We start from the raw sequence: 15,846 nt of genomic DNA, 5'->3' as shown, positions 1-15,846 counted from the left end.
TTCTGTCCCAGTCTCCTCTGGGCTGTGACATTTCTCAGACGTCCCTGGGTTTTGATACCTTGAAAGTATTGAGGACGACTGGTCAGGTATTTTGTCCCTCAATTTGTTGGTTTTCTGATGTTTTTCTTATGGTTGGGCTGGAGTAATGGGGTTTGGGGCAGAAGATCCAGACAGAGATAAAAATGTCATTCTCCTCAGGTCACATCATCAAGGATACACACCATTAAGGATACACACATCAAGGATACACACCATCAACGGGACTTGTGACAAACAATTTTACCCTTGATCACCTGGCCAGTAGCGTCTTTTTTTTTTTTTTTGCTGCGTTGGGTCTTCATTGCTGCACACAGGCTTTCTCTAGTTGTGGTGAGCAGGGGCTCCTCTTTGCTGCGGGCACGTGCGTCTCATTACAGTGGCTTCTTTTGTTTCGGAGCACGGGCTCTAGATGTGCGGGCTTCTGTAGTTGTGGCTCCCAGGATCTAGAGCGCAGGCTCAATAGTTGTGGCCCACGGGCTTAGTTGATCTGCGGCACATGGGATCTTCCCGGACCAGGGCTCGAACCCGGGTCCCCTGCATTGGCAGGTGGATCCTTTTTTTGTTTTCTTTGTTCCGTTTGGAACCAAAACTTTAATCCCAAGGAGTCTCACAAAACATATTACAAATGACAGCATGAAAAAAAAAATTGCACAGTAACTCAAAGTTCACCTCTACAATATACTCTTTATCTGGCAGGACATTGGTATCTTGGTAATCTCAACTTCCAAAAAAACTTTACAAAGAGCTATGTATTCATGTACAGCAATCACAGAGGGGACTTATGACCTAACTCAAAGGTAAACTAACTTCCTTGAAACTTTTAGATTCTAAACTCACTGGACAACCTCTTGTCCAGTGTGAAGACTAGTGGAATTCTTAAACCTCTAATCTAGGGTAAGGGTGCGGCTTTCATTTCTACCTGCTGGCTTGTGTTCACAGTACCTTTTAAAGACTGCTTGCTTGACTACAGCTGCATACCATATCCCAGCTACAGAAAGTCTTTTCAATGTTTGCCAGTGTTGTTTCCATAATAATAAACATCACACTTTAGGTGGGCAGGAGTTAGAGTTTTATTATCAGTCTAGGCAAGACCAAAAATTCAAAGCAAATTCAATTCTGCTTAAGAGAACATTGTAAAGAAACAATTCTTCATATTACATGCCTCATATGACCCATTTCAAACCACAGAGAATGACACCTTTATGTGTCACTGTCCCAAGAGACAAACAAACGGGAACAGCTAAAACATTTAAAAAGTGCATCAAGCTTCGGAAGTCTCAAACGAAACTTGAATTTTCTGTACATACTCCTGTCAAATGAAGGTATTTCCTGTGCACCACTCCTCTTGCAAAGTGGTCTGCTATTTCCTTTCATTTGACCTGGATCGGCTAGGAGACCTAGAGAAAGATCGGGACGGCTTGCGATTTCTCTCCCGGGACAGTGATCTCTCTCTTCTCCTATATCTACTAAAGGGACCTGCTCCGGCTGCGGGAGAAGCTTCTCCGTCTTGGAGATCTGTGGTGAGGGGGAGGACTCCTCCTCCGATAATCATCTCGAGGGCGACGACCCCAAGAAGGAGGCGGCCACGATTTCGACTTCTCCCTTCCCCATTCGACAGGTCCACTCTTACTCGGCAGCCACAGAGTGTTCTCCCGTCTACTTCTCAGACAGCATCCGCTGCATCTCGGGGATCTTCATTTTCAACAAGAGTGAAGCCGGGAGGGTTTTTAGCAACCCACACACTTCGGAGTGGTCCATAATATCCTAAAGCTCCTTCGAATTCAGTCTTCTTACCACTGTTTCCAAGACTCCTTACATAAACGTTCCAGTCCAACGGACAGGAATCCCGACGCAAGACCCTCCTGGCTCCTGGCTTTCATGGGCCACACGGTGATCCCGGGCCTCTAAAATCTGGCAGCTGAATCGGCTCGCACAAGCTGGCCTGTGGGGATGCTTTTCTCCCTATGTGTCCAGCCCGGGGCCATGCTGTCTAGGCCCGACCTCCAGGGTGACAGGGTGAACCCCAGGTCCCTGGAGCAAACACTCAGAGCCCTGGTGACCAGACTCAGGGGGCTGGGGCGGCAGCTGGACATGTGTGGCCACCCTGGTGGTGTTTGGCCCCATCTGCAGTTCCAGTTCCAGCTGAGAAAGAGCCTCGCTGTGTTATTTTCTCCTGGTTGTGTAAGGATCCCCGGTGTCATTTGACAGAAATGTAGATGGTGTGTTCTTTCTCTCTTTTCTCCCTGCTTCCTCTCGTCCCTCTCCTCCTCCCTCTCTCCCTCTCCCTCTCCCTCTGTCCCTCTCTCTCTTCCCTCTCCCTCTTTCCTCTGCGTCTCTCTCTTTCCCTCTCTCCCTCCCCCCTCCCTCTCCCCCCTCCCCGTCCCTCTCCCTGTCCCTCTCCCAACTCCCTCTCCACCTCCGTCTCCCCCTTGCTCTCCCCATCCCTCTCCCTCTCCCCTCCCTCTCCCTCTACCTCCTCGCTCTCCCCCGTCTCTCTCCCTCCTCCCCCTCCCTCTTCCTGCCTCCCCCGTCCCTCTTCCCTCTCCCTCTCTTCTTTCCTCTCTCCCTGTCCCTGTTTCCCTGTTCCGCACGCTCTCCCTCTACCTCTTTCCCTCTCCCTGTCCCTCCACCTCCTTCCCTCTCCGGAGAGGGAAGGAGGTGGAGGAACAGGGAGAGAGAGCAGGAGAGGGAGGGGGGAGAGAGAGGGGTGAGAGGGAGAGAGGGAGAGAGGGAGGGAGCGAAAGACCGTCTCTCCCTCCCTCCCTCCCTCTCACTCCCTCCCTCCATCCCTCTCTCCCTCCCTCCCTCTATCCCTCTCTCCCTCCCTCCCTCTCTCCCCCTCCAACTCTCCCACTCCCTCCATCTCTCCATCTCCCTCACTCCCTCCCAGAGAGGGAGAGATAGAGAGGCAGAGACAAGGGAGAGGGAGAGAGGGAGAGGGAGAGATGGAGGGAGAGGGAGAGGGAGGGAGAGAGATATGGAGAGGAGAGGGAGGGGGGGGTGAGAGGGAGATGGAAAGAGGTCTCTTCCTCCCTCCCTCTCTCCCTGTCCCTGTTTCCCTGTTCCGCTCTCCCTCTCCCTCCACCTCCTTCCCTCTCCAGAGAGGGAAGGAGGTGGAGGGAGAGGGAGAGGGAGAGGGAAAGAGGGAGAGGGAGAGCAGGAGAGGGAGGGGGAGAGGGAGAGAGAGGGGGGAAAGGGAGAGAGGGATAGAGGGAGGGAGCGAAGACGTCTCTCCCTCTCTCCCTCTACACCTCTCTCCCTCCCTCTCTCCTTCTCCTCCCTCTCCCTCCATGTCTCCATCTCCCTCACTCTTTCCCAGAAAGGGAGAGATGGAGGGAGAGACAGAGAGGGAGAGGGAGAGATGGAGGGAGAGGGAGAGAAGAAGAGAGAGAGGGACAGAGGGAGAGAGATAGAGAGGGAGAGCGGGAGAGGGAAAATGGTCTCTTCTTCCCTCCCTCTCCCTCTCTCCTCCGTCTCCCCCTCTCCTTCCCTCGCCCTTTCCCTTCCACTCTTCCTCTTCCTCCCTCTCCCTCCCTCTCTCCCTCGCCCTCACTCCCTCTCCCTCCATCTCTCCCTCGCCCTCACTCCCTCTCAGAGAGGGAGAGATGGAGGGAGAGGCAGAGACAAGGGAGAGGGAGAGAGGCACAGGGAGACTGGAACAGGGAAACAGGGACAGGGAGAGAGAGAGGGAGAGGGAGAGAGGGAGAGAAGGAGGAGAGAGGGAGAGGGAGGGAGGAAGAGACCTAGTTCCCTCTCCCTCTCTCCCTCTCCCTCTCTCCCTCTCCCTCCCTCTCCCTCTCTCCCTCTCCCTCTCTCCCTCTCCCTCCCTCTCCCTCTCCCTCCATCTCTCCCTCTTCCTCTCTCCCTCTGCCTTATCTCTGCCTCTCTGGGAGGGAGTGAGGGAGAGGGAGAGATGGAGGGAGGAGAGTTGGAGCCAGAGGGAGAGGGAGGAGAAGGAGGGAGGGAGAGGGAGAGAGGGAGGGAGAGAGGGAGGGAGGGAGAGACATCTTTCGCTCCCTCCATCACTCTCTCCCTCTCCACCCTCTCTCTCCCTCTCCCCCCTCCCTCTCCATCTCTCTCTCCCTCTCCCTCCACCTCCTTCCCTCTCCAGAGAGGGAAGGAGGTGGAGGGAGAGGAAGAGGGAAAGAGGTAGAGCCAGAGCGTGCGGAACAGGGGAACAGGGACAGGGAGAGAGGAAGGGAGAGAGGGAGAAGGGGAGAGGGAGAGGGAAAGGGGGAGAGGGAGAGAGAGAGAGGGACAGGGAGAGAGGGAGGGAGAGAGGCAGAGGGAGAGATGGAGGGAGAGGGAGAGTGAGAGGCAGCGAGGTAGAGGGAGAGAGGGAGAAAGGGAGAGAGAGAGAGAGAGAGAGAGGGAGAGCGGTAGAAGTGCTGAGGAGGGGGGCTCCCTCCCCCTCCCCCTCCCATCCACTCCCTACTGCTTTCTCCTTTTTCTGCTTCAACAAACACCAGGCGCCTTTTAGATCAGCCCTGAAGTCAACGTTGATGCTTGGACAGCCTGACCTCCCCGCTGACTTCCAGCCCAGGACCACCGCTGGGAGATGAATCTGCGGGGCCCTGGGCGCAGGCTGCACAGGCACCTCCTCTGATGCCCAATCTCTCCTCGTTTACGAGGCAGCCGACACTCCCCTCCCTGACTCCCCAAGATTTGGGGCCTTTTTTAGTATGTGTCGATAATGCCATGAGCGACTATTTAACTCTTCCACGAGGACCCATCTCCCAAAATGCCGTGGTTTTCAGCCTTGGCTGCACTAGAAAACCCCCAGGGAAGGGAGAGACGTCTCTCCCTCCCTCTCTCTTTCTCTCCCTCTGTACTTCTGTCTACCTCTCTCCCTCTCCCTCTCCCTCTCCCTCTGGGGTGATGCCCGATGAGCTCAGAATCGCAGATGGACCCCCCCATCCCCTCTCTGTGGCTTGCATGGGGGATGCACCTTCTCACTGTGGCCCGGGCATGGCCTTGACATTCAGACATCGGGTCCTGCATGGACACTTGTGTTTGTTCCATAGCGCATGTGGCTGCAGTCTGTGCTTCTGTAGATGCGGGCTGTGCGTGAGCCCTTCATCTTCCCCGCAGACACCACTGGTGCTCGCTCGGCCTCGCGGGGGATGCGGGGGGCACGGGGGACAGTCTTGTGTCCCCACCTTCTTGGGCTGCAGACAGGCCACGCTGGTGCTGTGGTGACTGGGGGCTCCCAGGAGAACCCCGCTGCAGACCGGAGAGGTGGCCCCCGAGAAGGTGGCGTACGCCTGGGGCCGGGCCTCATCAGTGAGCCACGGGCCACCTGCAGCAACAGGTGTCTCACCGTCCAGGGGCTGGGTGTTCGGGCGCCGTGGGGTTGAGCTACTGTCTGCACGGCAGCCGTGTTTGTCTTGTTGAGCCCGGGGAGGCCCCTTGGTGGCTCCTGGAGAGCCTGGCCGCATTTCTTCCTGCCCTTGGCCTTAGAGCCCATCACGTTCATGCCGTTTCTGCTTCCAAAAGGACCTGTGTTAATAAAGACCACGTGTTAGGACAGCACCAAAGTGTCTAGAAATCTGGGCCAGGAGGAGGAGGGAGGGGGATTGGCTGTGCCCGCCAGTGGCCTGGGAGCCCTGCCCGCCTGCAGGGACCTGGCCCGGGGCCCGTGGGGAGGGCGTGGCCCTCGGTCCCCAGCGCCTTCCGTCTCTGGCTTCCGGGAGAACTGCGTGATCCTCAGGGAGCTGGTGAGGCTGCAGGCCCTGAAGTCCCGCCTGCTGGGGTTCCGCACCATGCCGACTCCGTGCTGGAGATGAACACGGACAAGACCAGCCAGGTGGTGGCCACTGTCCTAGGTAACACCGCCTTCCCCTGAGTCCCAGTGGGGACGGGGTCAGGCGGACCTTGACCGGACGTGGTGCTGCCTGAGACCCCACTGTGTCAGCCCTTGGGGGTCACCTTCCCAGACCCTTCATTCTGCCTCGAGGGGCACAGGGTCGGGGGTGGCTGGGGGGCCGCCCCAGGGACGTAGCCGAGCCTCTCCCCTCCGCCCGCAGGTGAGCTGGCCCAGAAGCTGAAGCCCCTCGGGGAGCAGGAGCGGCCGTGATCCTGGAGCTAAAGAAGGCCGAGTGCCAGAGGCGGGGCCTGCACTTTGACGGCCCCATCAACGCCTGGGACCTGCGCTACTACGTGAACCAGGGGCAGGAGACGCGCTACCACGTGGGCCAGTACCTGCTCAATGAGTCTTTCCCCATGCAGACGGTCACACGCGGGCTGCTGGGCATCTCCCAGGAGCTGCTGGGGCTGACCTTCGACCTGGAGGAGGGCACCAGCATGTGTCACGAAGACGTGAGGCTCTAAACGGTCTGGGACGCGGCCTCGGGCAAGGTCATCCATCGGCAAGTTCTACCTGACCTCTATCCTCGGTGCGTGCGTGGGGGAACCTGTCGGCCGTGGGCCGGGGCTCCTCTGTGGAAGCGGGGCCCCATCCACGTCCCTCCGCAGGGTGGGGAAGTCCGGGCACGCGGCCTGCTTCGGCCTGCCTACAGCACGATGGGAGCTGCCAGATCGCCATCGCGGCCATGGTGGCCAACTACACCAAGCCTACGCCCAACCTGCCCTCCCTGCTGCGGCATGATGAGCGGGAGACCAACTTCCACGACGTCGGGCATGCGATGCACCAGCTCCGCTCCCAGGCGCAGGGCTGCAGGCAGGGGGCGGGGAGGGCCCGGGCATGCGTGGTCCTCAGGCAGGCCCTCGCCGCGGGATTCTTTCACTGACATCACCCCACACGTGGTGACGCCCTCGGTGTCAGCTTCCATCATCAAACCCCAGGCACTGGGCGCGTAAGTAACGGAAATGGATGTCCTCGAGGCTCTAGAGGCTGGAAGACCCAGATCAAGGAGTCAGGGCTGGTTCCCTGCATGTTAAATACATGTACTCAAGAGTTGCCTTTAAAAAAGACAAAAGAAAAGAAAGGAACGTTGCCTGCAAGTCTGCTGACAGCCGGTGATGAGAACCAGAGGGAAGGCTCTGGGGCCGGGGGCGCAGTGCCCTGTGAGCTCGGGGGCTGCTGCCAGTCTCCGTGGAGGCTCAGCAAGTCCCGGTGACTTCCCCACGTGGGGGGCGCCAGCTGAGAGTCTGGGCCCAGGACCCACTGCTCGTTCGGTCTTCCTGTGGTCAGCCCTTCATCCTGAGAGCGATGCTCTCACAGGCTGCACCGGGGCGTGTGGGGACAGTTTACTGAGCCGTACAGACGTCACTACTGCTTTGGACCATTTCCATCATCCCGAAAATGTCCCTCACGCCCTTCGCTATCACTCCGTCCCCTCGCCAGCCCCTGACAACCAGGAACCCACTCGCTGACTCTGTGGATCTACCTGCTCTGGACGTTTCTCCTCAGTGGGGTCACGCCCTGTGTGTCCTTCTGTGTATGACTTCTCTCGCTGAGCATCGTGTTCTCAGGGTGTACCGACGCGGCAGCGAGCGTCAGGGCTTCACCGCATTGCGTGGCTGAGGGACGTAAAGAAGACAAGAGAAAAGAAAAGCACGTTGCATGCAAGTCTGGTGACAGCCGGTGATGAGAACCAGAGGGAAGGCTCTGGGGCCGGGGGCGCCGTGCCCTGTGAGGCCCTGGCGCTGCTGCCAGTCTTGGTGGGGCACGGGCAGCACCGTCCCTCAGGAGCTGCTGGACAAGCTCATCAAGTCCCGGGAGGCCAACCCAGATGCGGCCGGACTGAGGGAAGGGAAGGGGGCTTCCGGTCTGCCCGGCTGGCAAGCGCGGCCTGGACACGGTGCCAGCCCCCCGTCTCCTTCCTCCCACGCCCCAGGCCTCTTCAACCTGTGCCAGATCGTCCTGGCCAAGGTGGTTCAGGCCCTGCACACGCAGACGCCCGCGGACCCGGCCCAGGAGAATGCCCGCCTCTGCCAGGAGATCCTGGGGTTCCCAGCCATGCCACGTAGCCAAGCGCGCGCTGGGCTCACCTTAGCGGTCGGTTGGCGGCTACTGCCCAGGTCAAGAGGATCGTCTGGTGGTGTGTGAATGGGGACCGACTGACGGGCTCCGGCCGAGGCCCGCTGCCCTCTGGCCTCCTCCTGCCACGGCTCCTTGGCTGGTCCCTCCAGCTGTGGCCCACGGAGTCCGAGGGTGGAGTGGGAGGCTCTGCACATGCTTTCTAGAGAGCCTGGAAGAGGCAGGAGAGGGCTTTGTACCCCGGACAGAAGGCATCGACGAGGTCTGCCCATGCGTGTCGGTGCGGACACGCGGTTCACTCCCTCGTGAGCGCTTTAACCAGCGATCTCCCCGTGGTGGAGGGAGAGCCCTGACTCATCTCTCGCAGCCTCGGCAGCTGACCTTGTAAGAGGCTTAGGAGTGAACCCTCGTGAGCTTCAGCAGAAAGTCGGCAAAGATTTATTTGTGTCCCTCCACTGAACTGCCAGCAAGGTCCCCGTTTTCTACAAGTGTTGGGCCAATACTCTCTCTAGTGGCAGGGGACTCAGACAAGGCTGCTTTGAGGCCCCCACCCCCGCTCTGGGGCAGGGGCACTGAGCGGCCAGGGGGCCGGCCAGGAGCCCCTCCGCGTGTGTCCCAGTGACCCACCTGCCTGCGACCTTCGGTCGCCTGGCAGGAAGCTACGACGCCCAGTCCTATGGCCAGTCATTCCTGCAAGAAACACTGGAACCAGTTTCTGCCAACCCACCAAAAAAAACGACTTCAAAGGCAACGTGGTGTCACAGGAAGGGCTTGTTTCTGTGCTGGTTTGTTTTTAGTTCATTAGGCCTCACTTAAAATTCTGATTCCACAATGCACTTGCTTTGGGATCTTGAGCAACACTCATAACCTCTGCAAGTTTCAGTATAGTAAGTTTATGTGATTACCTTCATCTGTAATATCCCTGTGTTGCAATCTTAATTAATTCAGATTAATTCATCTTAATCTTAATCTCAAATTCAGATCAATGACTAGTTCCTCTGTGACTTCTCCTCTGAACGGATTCAAAAGCCGCCTCTCCCGTCCTCATTTGGCTTCTCTTCTCTTCGGGAATCTCATAAGAACTTCTATGACCTCTTTGGGTTTTTGTTGTTGCTGTTGTCTGTTTGTTTGTTTTTTAATTGAAATATAGTTGATTTACAATGTCGTGTCCGTTTCAGGTGTACAGCGCAGTGATTCCGTTTTCAGAGTCTTTTCCCTTATAAGTTATTACAAAATATTGAGTACAGTTCCCTGTGCCATAGGGGAGATCCTTGTTGTATCTATTCTATGCCTTCTTTGAATGACCGTAGCACTTGTTGTCTGTATCATTTTTATGTCTGTTGTGGCTTTGTGACTGAAAATGAAAATTTTCTATTTGTTCATGCCCTGGCCCTTCCTTAAAAATGTGTTCATTTACCTATTTCATATTTATTGACTACATCTTAGACACCGTGTTAGCTGCTTGTTCTAGATGTTAGTAAAACACAGACCTTCCTGCTCAAAGGGTCACAGTATTTGTGGGAAAACAAAAAAATGAACAACTTACGTCTCAAATAGCTTTGTACTTCCCAAAGAGAGCACACCTCGTAGGTACAATAAATATATGTATCATACATAAATGTATAAAGAGTTAATGGCATTAAAAACGTGAGATAACTGCTTTTCTATTCTGAGGAAATGAGGATTACATTTCACCAGGAGCTCAATACCACTCTGAGAATGAGGGCTTAACCCCCGACCTGGCTCACTGCATCGCTTTCTTATATGAAAATAGACAAGTCTGTACACGCTCTCTACAAAAAGGCTTATCTGGCATGAATTTCAGATAGCAAGAAGAAAAATTCAAGAGGTTCAGAGAAGCATCCAGAAGCTCAGATGATTGTCTGGCACTGATACAACTTGCTTGACAGGAAAATAGAGCTGTAAATCTCACAAAATTCGATGATCTTCTAAGAATTTCAAAACCGCCTGCTATTAATTAGAAATCCTAGAAGAACCGCTTCTTTTAAAGCACACTGATAATATGCTTTACAGCTTAATATTCAGAAGCCTATGTTTTGGCTAAGTGAGCTTCAGGAATGAAGGAAACTTGTGGTTCAGTTCCCTCTACTCTGGAACCTCTGGTCAAAACACCTACTTCTGTGCTCAGCCATCTTATCATCTGAAAAATGGAGGCAACTCTAAGAAACACATAGTTACAGAGATGTTGCACAGTTTCCTGTGTCACTGTCTTCATTTGTTTCAGAAAACCAATAACGTCTAAGCTGCTACTGCAAAGAGCGCAGTGTTACTTGGGGTCATCTAGTGCAGCTCTGTCAAAGTAAAGAAAAGGAAAGGGGCCTAGAACAACTATAATTTTCCCAAGAGGACACTATTATTTTATGGTAAATCTGAGTCAAGAACCCTGATCTCTTTGATGCCATTCCATTGTTCTTTCGTTGGGTTCTCAACAACCCAGAGAAAGAAAGAGAAATAAAACTCCTATGTGCTGTGTCACTGGTACAGGACGTGGCAAGATTGGAATCGGAGAACTACATATTAACAGGTATTTGGGAAATTCTTCAAACTGGTTAAGATATACACCAGGTACCTAAAAAACAGTATGTTTTCCCAAGATGATTCTGTGGAGTGAACAGAACTGGTAACTGAAGGTGCCTGTGTGCTGCACTTCCAAACAGGATGGGTGAATGCTTGTTTTCTGGCACCTTTAAGACTCCACCCCAATATACACATTAAAATAAAATTAACATTTCAACTGGGTCATATTTAATTCTGCATGCTCTTCTAAGTCAGCAAAATATTCCATATATCATTTAAGTTGTCACTCACTCTCTTTTCTTTTTCTTTTTTTTTTTTTGCGGTACACGGGCCTCTCACTGCTGTGGCCTCTCCCGTTGCGGAGCGCAGGCTCAGCGGCCATGGCTCACGGGCCTAGCCGCTCCGCGGCATGTGGGATCTTCGCGGACCGGAGCACGAACCCGTGTCCCCTGCATCGGCAGGCGGACTCTCAACCACTGAGCCACCAGGGAAGCCCGTCACTCACTTTTTAACTTGAGTTTTAATTTCTAAAAGTCTTTCCAAACACAAAACAGAGGTGGGAAAATGGTATATGGGAAGCTGCAGAGATGAAATAAGCTTACTTCATTCGGCATAAAGATGAATACCCAAACAACTTCTGCATAGCTGCAAGTGTCCAAATCTACTATCTTCGTTTCGTAGTCAAGGCTTCCGGAAAAATATGCTAACGGATTCCTAATTACCCAAATGCCCCATATCCGTTTCAGTAAGTATCGTTATACATTACGGAAAATTTTCTCAGTGACACAGAAAGACATCCTGGCCGAGCATCCCCCTTCCCATGACACAGAGATGATGGGTCTCAAGCTACGTTGAAGGCGTTGGAGCCCACTTTATCCATTACTAATATTAATGGAGGACAAACCTTCATATTCTGTTTGTTTGCTCTGTGTTTGCTAAATCACTTCTTCCCTTCATTAAAATGGATGACACATAATTGAGTCTGTAGTGTGTGTATCACTGGAACCTGAACACATTTTTGCTGGTTTTATTAACGTCATAGGTTTCTAGGGAGGGTCTACTAAATAACTAAGTCTAGTTTCACAGTTACAAATAAATTAGGATGTAATTTTGAATAAATTAAGCTCATCATAAAGGAAGGATACTGATAGTTGCTACTACCCCTTCCTTGAGGGGCTCTTGTAAAGCACTAAATAAAGTAACAGAGGTTTATATGCATGCATATATTTTCAATGATCTTTGAACACACTCGAAAAGAACTCTACAGAATGCATTATAAAACCTCGATGCTGTGTGTCCCTAGTTCCCAGCTCTCTCGTTAAAACTATTTAAATGAACAAAATGTTATCTATTAGGAGAGCTATCAGAGTACTCCAAATACTACTTCTTGCAGTACCCTGTCCCAACCATTTGCCTTCCTCTTCCCATTAGTCCTTAATTCAGAAACCCCAGAGATTTGTTCATTAATTTATGAACACATTTCTTCATTCAGCCAAGAAAATTGATGGCTCCCTTACCAAATTTCAGGCACCCTTCTTCAGTATGTTTTCTAGGCATGTTCAGGAAACACAGCAGTGATTAACACAGATGAATATAGCCTCTCTCGAGCTGAGGGGAGAGACAAAAGTAAAGAAGCAAATATAAAATCGTAAGTGTAAATACGTAAATAAAAATTGAATAAATGGGTAGAATAACTAGTATATCAGGTAAGTGCTGGAGAAAAACGGCAAGCAGGGAAGGGGGATGGAGATTGTTAGCTGGTAGGAGGAGGCTGCGATCTGAAACTAAGTGATCACTGAGGGCTTTCTGGGGAAGATAAAATTTAAGAGGGAACCTAAGGTTGTGAGAGGGAGCAAGGTGCATATCTGGGAAGTGAATAGTACAAGCAGAGGGAACAGTCAGATGGAAAGGCAATGAGGCAAGAGTGGGCTTGGAGTATCCAAGGAGCAGAAAGGATGTCAGTGTGTGGAAAACAGAGGGAGCAAAGTGGAGAGGAGAAGGAAACAGTCAGAGAGGAAACAGAGGCCCAGATTTCTAGGGCTGTGGAGGCACTTTGAGGACTTTGCTTTTCCTGTGAAGAAGCCACTGAAGAGCCTGGAGTGACATGATGTGACTTACGTTTTAACAGGATCTCTCTGGATGCCATGTTGATTAGAGACTGCAGGAGAATAAGGACAAGCCCCAGAAGACCAATAGTTGATTCAAATGTCAAGAAACATTTATGCCTTCACCCTTCAACTTCACAAATGATGCCATTTCCATTGAGCTATTGAAAAATATAATCTGGCTTTCAAAACAATAAACCAGAAGGCATTTTCTCACATAAGCAAGGTCACAAACAACTGTCAGCTAAAGTTGAAATAGCAACAAATCAAATAATAACAAAAAACATTTTTTATAGCTTTTAAAACCTTACCAAGCATTTTCTTGTCCATTATCTAAGTTAATCCTCAAATCAACGCCATGAGATAGTTACTATTTTCCCATTAGAAGTGACCGCATATTAAATCCTTAGTGATTGCTCAAGAAAAGCTGAAATCTTGAGTGTACATCTATTAATGGCCAAGGTTGGGTTTTTTACCCATGGGAACATTGGATGCTAAAATCCACAGGGATTTTCAGCTCAAGATGGCAGACTAGGAAATATATTTACTTTCTGGTCCTCCTGAAACCAGGTTTAAATAAAACTGTAGAAATACCCAAATTAATCAACCAATAAGAGCCAAGACATTGTGGAAGTCATCAACCACAGAAAGATTTCAACACATTTCGAGAAGGCAAACAATGAAATGGAGGGGCCGTGAATAAAATAATGAAGAAAAGACTACCCTAAGTAGGGTCTGCACAAAGCCAGTCAGCTTTTGCTGAGCCCTGGTTATAGTAAAGGACAGAGGAAAGAAGAGGGGCTGAAAACAAGGAGACAAAAGTCATTTCAGGAAAACACGTTCATTTAATGAGCTCCAGGGAACACTCGGCCTGCTGCCATACTCACTCACGTATTACAGTGGATTGTTGGCACGCAAGACAAGAAAACAGGGAACCAACGAACAAAACTCAAGACACTGTTTCTTACTGAACTCTTCTCAAACGAGATCAAGAAATTATGGTTCAATGCCATAGCTGTAAATCATTTCTGCTCCTGGAGAGGTTAGAAAGGGCTTATAATAGTTACCCTTTTTTTTTCAGACAGAATTTAGGTCTGAGCAAAAGCTTTTGTGTCCTCCAACCTCAAAGTTTATTGGGGATGCAAGTCCAAATTTGCTTCGACATACCATAAAAAGAATCTCATGAGCAGAGGGTCAAACTACTTTTGGAATATATGAATTATGCCCAGTGTGATTTTAAATAGATTTTAAACAAAAATATATAGATTTTTACTGATCTATATGATTCTGGGTTCTGAAACTTCTACATGTCACATGCCTGATACAGAACACACAATGTCAGTCCCAGGAGACAGAAAACACTCCAATGAAGCAAGCCAAAGAAACAAGATTCGGACAAGGTAAAGTGACGTGTAGACCAAGACCAGGATTTTTCAATTCTTTCCTGTCATGCTGTAGCTTCCAGCTCCTGAATAACAACACATGTTTCCCTTGTCCTAGACACACAAGAGTATGTCTCCTCTATGGGGCATAAGAAGCTCTAGAGTTACATATGTGTAGTAAAGAGTGGACCCAGCCGGCATACTCACAATGACCAAATTGTGTTGCTCGTACTTTATTTTAAACCAATACATCGCTCCACGCTGAAGTTGCAATAAATGATATATTTGCTTTCTAGACATGAATGAGATGCCTTACTGGATATACTCCAGGAAGGCCAGAGAAACTGGCTTCTAATCCATACAGAATAATTCATTGATGAATTCCTTTCAGGATAGCCCATGATTTATCTAGAATATAAGCTTTACATACCTGGATCCTTCAAACTAGACCAAAGGGAAAAATCTAGGCTCCAAGCCTCAATTAGAAATGTGGGATGGTGCTATGCTGACAACTGGTGGTCCCTGACCTATCTTCTGAGATTAGAACCCAGTGTGGTGGATGACCAATTCACGCGTTGAACAAAAGAACACCTCCTACAGGGCAGTGGATGTGTTCATTACAGGTATGGCACTTAGGGCTAAGTATCATAAGGACTTCAAGAAACAAAAGAAAAAGTAACACATGAAGCATATATGATAAGGAGGCGCCAGAGTCCAGAGCACGAGCTCTGGAATCACACAGGCTTGCTTCGAATCCCGGCTAAGCCACTACCATCTGTATACCCTGAAGAACAGTCGAAGGCTGAAATGTTCTTTTACCAAATTTCGAAAAACAAGTGAAGAAAGAACCTACCTGCCAGGAAGGGACATCGTGGGGTGCAGCATCCAGTCGGGTCAGGGCTCTGCATCCCCTGCTCAGAAACCTTCACCGCCTGGCTCACGGTGATGCTGGCAGCTCAGCAGCCCTGGAGAAGGCGCTCCTGCTCCTGTCTCCAGGGCTCGCGGACAAGCTGGGGAGGTCCACGGAGGAGGCGGGCCACAGCCTGGCAAGCTCTGGGTGCCTCCTGCACTCAGCTCTGGGCAGGCTCTGGCCTCTGGGCCCCGTTGCGGGGAAGGGCTGGCCGATACATACCCAGGGCTGAGGGGTCTGCAGAGCCGGTGCCCAGGCAGCGTGAGCTCTGGAGGACAAGGCTTCCACAGTCCCCAACAGTCTCCGCATGGTGGCCCATCCGGTGCCAAACACCTGCCACCCACAGCGACAAGTCCCAGCCGCTAGAAAGTCCAGAAGGGCTCGGGCTCTTTGCCCTCGGGCCGGGTTTCTCCAGGGGCTGGGCTTGTGTGGGGCCCCCAGCCCACCCCCTGACCCGCCCGCCCTTGCTCTGTGACACGTACAATGCAATGGCAACACCCAGGCTGAGCCGGCAGGCCAGTGTTCAGTGCGTGCTAGACCTTGAGAAGAGTTAGCAGCTAGGGAGAAGCTCTCCCACTTTCACTCGCTTTTCTCAGATCAGCCAGGCAGCCCATCTCACCCCAAAGCGATGGACACCACACCTCCTTCCCAGGCTATCGTTTTCCGTTCTGCCCGTTTTCCCTTTCCATTCTGCCCCTCTTTTCCCCAGCACCCCATCTACGGCTTCGGGTGTCATCGGTGCTGCAGCAGGCAGCACCTCTGACCCCGAAGCTATGGACACCACACCACCTTCCCGGGCTTTCGTTTTCCGTTCTGCCCCTGTTGTCCCTTTCCATTCTGCCCCTCTTTTCCCCAGCACCCCATCTACGGCTTCGGGTGTCATCGGTGCTGCAGCAGGCAGCACCTCTGACCCCGAAGCTATGGACACCA

The 15,846-nt window shown here is 51.8% G+C and overlaps 1 long non-coding RNA gene across 1 annotated transcript; it reads right to left on the bottom strand.

Annotated features, from left to right (window-relative positions):
* Positions 1-6,099: 6,099 nt before the first annotated feature.
* Positions 6,100-8,281, bottom strand: LOC149743907 (uncharacterized). The gene is made up of 3 exons (XR_016391680.1): positions 7,993-8,281; positions 7,389-7,521; positions 6,100-6,892 (listed from the first exon to the last, which is right to left on the bottom strand). It is a non-coding gene; the product is annotated as an uncharacterized LOC149743907 (long non-coding RNA).
* Between the last annotated feature and the right edge of the window lie 7,565 nt (positions 8,282-15,846).

Source organism: Delphinapterus leucas, unplaced genomic scaffold (genome assembly GCF_059928025.1).
Source record: "Delphinapterus leucas isolate spDelLeu-1000000601 "Yukka" unplaced genomic scaffold, BTC_Dleu_Yukka2 spDelLeu_asBTCV2_sq57, whole genome shotgun sequence".
Classification (NCBI taxonomy): Eukaryota; Metazoa; Chordata; class Mammalia; order Artiodactyla; family Monodontidae; genus Delphinapterus; species Delphinapterus leucas.
This window is presented reverse-complemented; position numbering and strand designations above follow the sequence as displayed.